Source organism: Chelonia mydas, chromosome 6 (assembly GCF_015237465.2).
Source record: "Chelonia mydas isolate rCheMyd1 chromosome 6, rCheMyd1.pri.v2, whole genome shotgun sequence".
In the NCBI taxonomy this organism is placed as follows: Eukaryota; Metazoa; Chordata; order Testudines; family Cheloniidae; genus Chelonia; species Chelonia mydas.
The window spans coordinates 91,222,868-91,232,667 of record NC_051246.2 but is presented as its reverse complement, the minus strand read 5'-3'; positions in this window follow the sequence as shown (position 1 = coordinate 91,232,667).

Below are 9,800 nucleotides of genomic sequence, written 5' to 3'. Positions count from 1 at the left end.
GCATCTGGGCCAAATCTGCCCCATAGGCTGATGGGGAAGGGGGCAGCAGATTGTCTTGAGCAGCCTCTGATGCCACCCCAACACCCACACCAATAGGATAGGCAGCAGCATCTGTAGCAGTCTGGGTCAGAGCTGAGGAGCAAGCGGGGCTCCGATCCCTGCCCTGCTCTTGCTCTGGCGATAGGTGAAATATCTCCCCGCCAGCTCACGTTCCCACCCACCACACTCCCCAGGACAGGACCAGTTCACCACCTCCCTATGGGATGGGATTGGCCTACTAACCCTCCGTGGGCCACTAACCCCTCAGTGGGGTGGAGGAAGTGGAGATGCTGACACAACTCTTCCCCCTGATTTTTTCTGAAATGATGCCCCTGTAGTAGATAGGGATGGAGGAGGGAAGTTGGCTTTGCCATGCTGAGGGGGACGTGAATGTCATCCGGATGTGGATAAGGGCTGCCTGAGGCAAGGCAGCGGTCCCTGCTCAGGACCTGCATTTGGAGATGGAGGTGGGTGGGCAGTTGGCCCCTGTGCTCACAATTTCCATTGTGCTGCTGCCACCATAGAAAATAAAATCTCTCCCACGCTCTAACCACCCTGTTTCCATCCAAACAATTGTGGCGAGAAGGTCAGGGGGGCCTGTGAGACATTGTGGGGCTAGCAGCCCGTGTCAGTGCTTCCTCTGTGCTTCTTCCTTGGGACCACATGGAAGAGTGAAGATAGTTAGGGGCCATCAACAGCCAATGTTCCCATCTGAGATGAAGGGGAGAGAATGGGGAGGGCAGAGGGACTGAGGCCTGTCACAAGAGCTCAGAGCTCCTGGAACTCTAATGCTATCTCTGGCTTAACCTTGGCAGCTGCTTTTTGAGCAGAATGATCCTCTCTGCTCCACTATTCTGCTCTCCTGGCAGTCACAGGGTTCCCCAGAAAAGTGCATGGGTGGGAGCGCTGGATCTGTATGTCAATGGCTAATGTTTGTGTTTTGTCCTTTGTGTTTTCCAGGTGAATCCCTGTGCCTGTATTCTGGGCTGCCAGCACTGACCCTGAACTGGGTGGACAGTGCTTAATTCTTTGTGGCTAGGAGCGCTGTGGGACTGAGCTGGAAGGACAGCATTGCTGCTGCTCTGCTAGCACGGCACTGCTGCGGTGTGTCGGGACGGTGGCTGACATGGTGCTCTGCCATACTCAGAGCAAGTGCAGACACAGTCTGTTACTGCCAGTGTTACAACCTGGACAGATAGTTGAGTAGTTCTGTGTGCAGATATGTAGTATGTTGCAGACATTTTACCTAGTTGCAACCATGCTGGCAGTGCCCAAATTATCTAGTATGGACATGGTCTAAAGAGAACACAAACTCTAGAGCTGGGAGGCAAACAAACTTGATCAAAATAGCCCCAAAATTAGAAGCACAAAAAGCCAAAGGGAGAAAATGCACCAAAGAAAATCAGTGTCCTGACCATATCACTGAGAGATGGGATCAGCTGCAGACACCTTCCACTTTGCCAGTTGTAAAACACAGCCCCTATAGGGCCCCCAGGGCAAAGCTCTCTCCGCCCACCCCAAACCAGAGACATTAGAACAGCCAGAGGCAGGAGTACTGCAGAGAACTAATAGCAAAAAAATCCCACTCACCACAACCTCTGGGTGCCAACCCTGCTAGTCAGCCCAGAAACTCCTCCTAATGACAGTGAGAAATAATCTCCATAAACCGATAAGCCCTGAGCTGCCCTAGCACCAGAGGCTGGAGAATACCCTCTTCCTCACAAAGAACTGAAAAAAGAAATCCCAAACCCACACTTTCCTTACCAGCAAAGTGATTTGCAAGGGGATATCATCCAGTAATTCAGGTCGCCAGCAGATGGCGATGCAATTACTCAAATATTGCATTTTTGGAGGGGGTCTGTCTATGGGCCTGGCTCTCCTCCACCTGCCTCTCGTTTTGTGTCATCATTTACAGCTGAGCAAAGTGAGGGCTGAAGTTCTTGGGTGGGAAGCATTTGACCTATTTACATAAGTGAAATGCTGCCAGCAGGTGAGGGCAGGGGAGAATGGAGCCCCAGTTTTTTGGGAGAGTTGGGGGACCTTGTGGTAGCCATGTATGTAAAATCCAAGAGCAACATCTTTCTGAGTAGATGTACGAAGGGAAAGGGAAAGCAGGGTGATAGCCAAGAACAGGAATGATAAAGCTATTATCATGTTCCTCTGTACCAGATGTGGACTGGCTACAGAGCTTGCTTATATACACCAGATGTGTTCTTCATCAGATCCTTTAATGCTCTGCCAGGTATGGCTAAGGTTAGCTTTAAATATGGTGACAGGTTTCAGTGGTAGCCGTGTTACTCTGTATCAGCAAAAAAAACGAGGAGTCCTTGTGGCACCTTAGAGACTAACAAATTTATTTGGGCATAAGTTTTTGTGGGCTAGAACCCACTTCATCAGATGTATGAAGTAAAAGATACAGGAGCAGGTATGAATACATGCTGCTAAAGCAACCCACATCCATTCATGTATTCATACCTGCTCCTGTATCTTTTACTTCATACATCTGATGAAGTGGGTTCTAGCCCACGAATGCTCATGCTCAAATAAATTTGTTAGTCTCTAAGGTGCCACAAGAGGTCCTCGTTTTTTTTAAATATGGTGTTTTACATACAGTGCCACCTGGTGGCTGAACTATATAATACAGAATGGTATAAGTTCTACATTCCTACCATTTACAAAATACACATTATCATGCTATCTTTGAAGTTCAGTACAGATCAGTCTGAGATGTGTCTCTGAATCGCACTGTTTTTCTAATTACATGACCTGAATGCATAACAGCTAGGTCGTCCAGCTATCCATTAGTTGCAACAACTGGCTGCGGTCAGTCTGAAACTCTTGAGTCGTCGTCTTCTTGTTCTGCATCCGCCATCTGTAGAGTGTGCTTTGTTGATTGTTCTTTCTGAGGAACAAACTAGATGCCAACGGTTTCTATTGAACTCTCCACTCTCAGTCTTGATCACATAGGATCTGGGTGCTGAATTCTTCTTTTTTTATCTGGCAGCTGGAGCTGTCCATCCCTTTTCTCCATCCAATTTGACATGAACACAGTCACCAGGTTCTAGACCCAGCAGTTCTCCAACTGAGCGATGTCTGTTGTAAAAGTGTTCACAAGCTATTTTATCCTTTTTATCCTATTTGGCTACGCTCTTCATGTCTGGCCACTTTGGAGAATGGAAAAGAATCTCTAAGTTGGAGCAGTATTTCTGAGTTGTAGTCCCATTAGGAGTTGTGCTGGACTATATCCAGTAGCTGGTAATGGTGTTGTTCTAACTCAGACAAGTGAGGAATGGATCTTACTGCTGTAGGATTTTCTTTCCTGTCTGTATAGCTCTCAGCTTCTCCATTCGCTTGTGGGTAATGTGGGCTGCTAGTAATATTATCAAAAACATATTTTGTTCGGAATGACTTGAATTCTGCTGTAGTGAACTGTGGCCTAGTGTCCATCATTAGTTGTTCTGGAATACTGAAGTGAGCAAAAGTACACTTCAGTTTCTTTATAATACCCCAAATTATGCCTTTATAAGTATATTATTTCTCTATACCTGGAAAAATAGACCACGATGACCAGTGTAGCGGGGCGGTTACCCTGCTCCTGGGATAAAAGGAGTGAGAGCTGAGGGAGGCTGGCTGGGGAGTTGGCCACTCCAGTCCTGGAGTGAGAAGACCCTAGCTGCCTAGGAGAGACAGGGTATCTTCGACAGAGCAGTGCTGGGAAAGCGGCAGGATCTGAGCTGGGGAGCTCAGGCCTGGCTACCTCCCAGGCTGAGGCCTGGCAGGAAGGCCTAAGGAGGTACTGGGGCTGCAGGGAGACAGCTGGGGCTAGAAGGGCAGCAGGTCTAACCCCCTTGCAAATGATAAGTGGTCATTACAGACTGCAGTTTGCCCCAGAGAAAGAGGGCTAGATGATGACTGGCAGTAGCCACTGAGGCAAGGTGGGCATAGGGGGAGAGGAGTTCCCCTGGGAGGGGAGACTCAGAGTATGGGGGTGCTGCTGTGGGGCAGCACCCCAAGATAAGGGACACCGGGGTCCGGGAGGGACGTGGGGCCTGAAGTGCCTGAAGTACAGTGGTGGAGACTGACGAGGAAGCAGGCACCAGTATGGAGACACCGGCTAGCAGGAGGCGCTTTGAGGCTGGAAAGAGCTAATTCCCGGACTGACCAGCAGGAGGCGCTGTGGTGGTGAGTGCTCGACCTGCTACACCAGGTAATGACGTCCTCTGAATTTGCATAAATCTACAGCTAGTCTCTTTCAAGGTCTGTCTGATCTAGGTGTTATTATTAAAGGCCCTGTGTGTTATTAGTCTGTTAGTTCTGCAGTGTTCACATGCAGATACTTTATTCTTGATGTCCTTGCTTTATGTCCCAACTGACTCATTAGCCCATTCGTGGCATTTAGTTAATCCGTGATGTCCTTCATGGATAAGATTTAGGATTTCTCCTCTCATTTCATTTGGAATTACAATGCAATTGCCTTTAATCATGAGCAGTGTTCCCTCTAATTTTTCCCACCAATGTGTGGAATGAATTTTATTATGTGCACCAGTACGGAGGTGAAACACATCACTTTCATATCGGTGCACATAACAAAATTCATATGGTGGGGGTGGAGCCAAGGGCTTCAGAGTGTGGGAGGGGGCTGAGGGCTGGGCAGAGGATTGGGGTGCTGGGGTGTGATGTCTCGAGCTGGGGGTGTGGGCTCTGGGTTGGGGCTGGAGATGCGGGGTTTGGAGTACAGGAGGGTGCTCTGGGGCTACGGCAGGAAGAGAGGACTCCCCCGCCCTCTCTCTCTCTCTCCACAGCAGCACCTGGGCTGGGGGGAGAGGCACCTCTCCCTGCCGCGGCAGCTCCGGCGCTGGGGCTGCAGGATAGGGGCTGCACCCCTTCCCCGGACTCTGCAGGTACAGCTGGGGCTGGGTTTGGGGAGGGGTGCACCGCAAAAGATCTGGGCTGTGCTGCCCAGGGTCAGACTGGGCCACTCCAACAGCAGCTGGGTTCGGGCCGGGACGCCTGGGTTCATGCCATGCTGCCCCAGCTGCAGCTGGATCTGGGCCGGGCCGCCCAGGTTCATGCCATGCTGCCCCAGCTGCAGCTGGATCCAGGCCATGCCGCCCCGGTCTGGTTCAGGCTGGGGTAGGTGCACCCCAGCCATGGCAAATCCGGGACGTGGCATAGTTGGGGTTGGGGGGGCTGCCCCGGCAAGTCTGGGATGTGGCATAGTTGGGGCCGGGGGCCACCCTGGCCATTGCAGGTTGGGGGCTGGGCTAGGTTGGGGCCAGGGGAGGGGCGCTCCTCTCCCGGCCACGGCAGGTCCCCGGGCAGATTCCTGAGCGCCTGCGTGGGCTGTATGTACAGACACTGGTCTGTATGTGTCCACAGCATCCACGTATGCCTTTTTATCATCTTCAAGCTCACGGTTAATTTAGTGCAATGCTGGGCTCCATGACAGAGTTTCTGCTATTACCAGATTTTTCCCAGGAACATAACTGGGTTAAATCGCATTAACCTTATCAATAGATGTTGGCATCTCAGCAGTGTTTGATCCAGGTCTTTTCTGTTGATGAGGGTTACAAGCATTTTATGGTCTGTTATCAGTGTGAACAAATCCAGTTCCCAGAGGTAGCTGGAAAAGTTCTCACAGGCCCATACACTTGCCAGGCACTCCTTTTCAATCTGTGTATGTCATTTTTCTGATACTGTAAGTGTGCGAGAGTGAAATGCAGCTGACTTCCACTCAGAGCCAAGCTGTTGCAACAATACACCACCTAGGCCACAGCTGCTTTCGTCTGCACTGACCCTTGTGGGCTTGTGCACATTGGAGTACTTGAAAACTGGAGCTGTTGAGGTCATTTCCTTTACCTTTTTAAAGGCAATTTCTTGATTTGGTCCCCATAGCCAAGATGTGTTGAATTTTAACAGTTCATTCAGTGGTTTTGTCATTGTAAAAAGGTCTTGTAGATATCGACCAAGGGAATTTACCATCCCCAGTATACATCTCGATTCTGGTACATTCGTTGGTGCATTCAATTCTTGAACCGTTTTTACCTTTCTCAAGGCTAGAGCTGATTCCACCTTTGTTTATTGTCTGTCCCAAACACTTGATTTGGGATAGCCAGAAAAATCATTTTTCCTTGTTTAGCTTCAGGCCAGGCTAACTGATTAGGCTTAGGACTTCACTGATGGTTTTGTTGTGATCTTCCACCAAAGATCCATAAATCAGAACATTGTCCATGAAAACTATAACTCTGTTTGTGTTCCTTAACAGTTCTGCCATCTTTCTTTGGAAAATTTCATGGGGACTGGTAATCTCAAAAGGTAATCTTCAAAAAGGTGTGATAAATGTAGTCATCTTAGCACCATTCTTTGGCTAAAGGAATTTGCCAGAAGCCGGTTGAGGCATCCAGCTTGAAGAATCCTATATCTCTTTTCACTTTGGGGAGGAAATCATCCAGTGTTGGGAGTATTTTGTTTTTTAGGCCAGTAAGCCTAACTTCAGTACCAGGCAAATTGGTTGAAACTATAGTAAAGAACAGAACTGTCAGACACATAGATGAAAACAATTTGTTGGGGAAGAGTCATCATGGCTTTTGTAAAGGGAAATCATGACTCATTGATCTCTTAGAATTCTTTGAGGAGGTCAACAAACATGTGGACAATGGTGATCCAGTGCATATAGAGTACTTAGACTTTCAGAAAGTCTTTGACAAGGTCTCTCAGCAAAGGCTCTTAAGCAAAGTAAGCAGTCATTGGATAAGAGGGAAGGTCCTCTCATGGATCAGTAACTGGTTAAAAGACAGGAAACAAAAGGTAGGAATAAATGGTCAGTTTTCAGAACAGAGAGAAGTAAATAGTGGTGTCCCCCAGGGATCTGTACTGGGACCCGTACTGTTCAACATATTCATAAATGATCTGGAAAAAAGGTGTAAACAATGAGGTGGCAAAATCTGCAGATGATAAACAACTACTCAAGATAGTTAAGTCCAAAGCAGACTGCAAAGAGCTACAAAGGGGTCTCACAAAACTGGGTGACTGAGCAACAAAATAGCAGATGAAATTCAATACTGATAAATGCAAAGTAATGCACATTGGAAAACTTAATCCCAATTATACATATAAAATGATAGGGTCTAAATTAGCTTTTACAACTCAAAAAAGAGATCTTGGAGCTATTGTGGATCGTTCTCTGAAACCATCCATTCTATGTGCAGCAGCAGTCAAAAAGCTAACAGAATGTTAGGAACCCTTAGGAAAGGGATAGATAAGGCAGAAAATATCATATTGCCTCTATATAAATCCATGGTACGCCCACACCTTGAATATTGCATGCAGTTCTGGTCACCCCATATCAAAAGAGATATATTAGAATTGGAAAAGGTTCAGAGAAGAGTAACAAAAATGATTAGGGGTATGGAACAGCTTCTGTATGAGGAGAGATTAAAAAGTCTGGGATTTTTCAGCTTGGAAAAAAGACAATTAAGAGGGGATATTATAGAGGTCTGTACAAATCTTGACTGGTGTGGAGAAAGTGAATAAGAAAGTGTTAGTTAGTCTGTCATATAACACAAGAACCAGGGGGTCACCTAATGAAATTAATAGTCAGCAGGTTTAAAATAAACATAAGGAAGTACTCCTTTACACAACAGTCAACCTGTAAAACTTGTTGCCAGAGGACATTGTGAAGGCCAAAATTATAACAGGGTTCCAAAAAGAACTAAATAAGTTCCTGGAGGATAGGTCCATCAATGGCTATTAACCAAGATAGTCAGGGATGCAACCCCATGCTCTGAATGTCCTTATCCTCTGATTGCCAGAAGCTGGAGCAGATGACAGGGATGGATCACTTGATGATTGCCTGATCTGTTCATTCCCTCTGAAGCATCTGGCATTGGCTATTGTTGGAAGATAGGATAGTGGGCTAGATCAGTGGTGGGCAAACTGCAGCCCATCAGGGTAATCCGCTGGGTGGGCCGTGAGACCGTGTTTACCTTGACCATCCACAGGCCCGGCTGCCCGCAGCTCCCAGTGGCCAAGGTTCGCTGTTCCCAGCCAATGAGAGCTGCGGGCGGCCATGTCTGTGGATGGTCAATGTAAACACTGTCTCATTGCCTGCCAGCGGATTACCCTGATGATCTGCGTGTGGCCCACGGGCCACAGTTTGCCCACCACTGGGCTAGATGGATCATTGGTCTGATCCAGTATGTCTGTTCTTACATCCTCTCTTGAGATAGACTTTTTCCACACCTTGTGCAGGTAGGCTGGAATTTGTCCCTCTTAGCCTGGGAGTTCTCTCTCCTTGACTCAGGATTTTTATTATAATGACTTTAAACACTCAAGTGTCTGTTTACAGTTTCTAAGCTAGTTTCAGGTGTTTCAAATTTGTTAAGTTACTCTAGATTTTGCTGTCTCACCAGCTCAGATGGCTTTGTTCTCTCTATAGATGTTCTCTCTATAGATGTTTACGCCTTTTTTCCAGATCATTTATGTTGAACTGTACTGGTTGAATAGTACTGGTCCCAGTACAGACCCCTGGGGGACACCACTATTTACCTCTCTCCATTCTGAAAACTGACCATTTATTCCTACCCCTTTGTTTCCGATCTTTTAACCAGGTACCAATTCATGAGAGGATCTTCCCTCTTATCCCATGACATCTTACTTTGCTTAAAAGCCTTTGGTGAGGGACCTTGTCAATGGCTTTCTGAAAATCTAAGTACACTATATCCATGGGTGGCAGGTAAACCCCCACTTTGGGGAGGCTAGCCTGTTGGCCTTCCGCCCAAGACCCCCGCCACGCTGGAGCCCCCAAACCCCCCTCCCACCCTATAAAAGGAGAAGCTTAGGGGCCCCTGTGACTGGAGGAGTCCCAGCCCGCATGCTCCAACCACATCGGGCCGAGCCGCTGGTTCCAGCCCCCCCACTCCCCCTGAGAGCCAGGCCAAGCCCCCGGACCCCTACCCCTGACGGCCCCTCCACCACCAGAGTTGGGCCAAGCCACTGGCCTCCCCCAGTGCTGGGCTGAGCCACCAGCCCCCCTGCCAGAGTCAGGCCAGGCCTGAGCTGCTGTCCCCCCTAGGACTAGCTCCTCCCTACCAATGTGCAGCAGCAGTCAAAAAAGCAAACACAATGTTAGGAATCATTAGGGAAGGGATAGACAATAAGACAGAAAATATCATATTATCTCTATATAAATCCATGGTATGCCCACATCTTGAATACTGCGTGCAGATGTGGTCACCCCCATCTCAAAAAAGATATATGAGAATTGGAAAAGATTCAGAAAAGGGAAACAAAAATGATTAGAGGTATGGAACAGCTTCTGTATGAGGAGAGATTAATAAGACTGGGACTTTTCAGCTTGGAAAAGAGATGACTAAAGGGGGGATATGATAGCGGTCTATAAAATCATGGCTGGTGTGGAGAAAGTAAATAAGGAAGTGTTATTTACTCCTTCTCATACCACAAGAATTAGGGGGTCACCAAATCAAATTAATAGCAGATTTAAAACAAATAAAAGGAAGTATTTCTTCACACAATGCACAGTCAACCTGTGGAACTCTTTGCCAGAGGATGTTGTGAAGGCCAAGACTATAACAGGGTGCATAAAACAACTAGATAAATTCCTGGAGGATAGGTCCATCAATGGTTATTATCCAGGATGGGCAGGGATGGTGTCCTTAGCCTCTGTTTGCCAGAACCTGGGACTGGGTAATAGTGGATGGATCACTGGATGATTACCTGTTCTATTCATTCCCTCGGGGGCA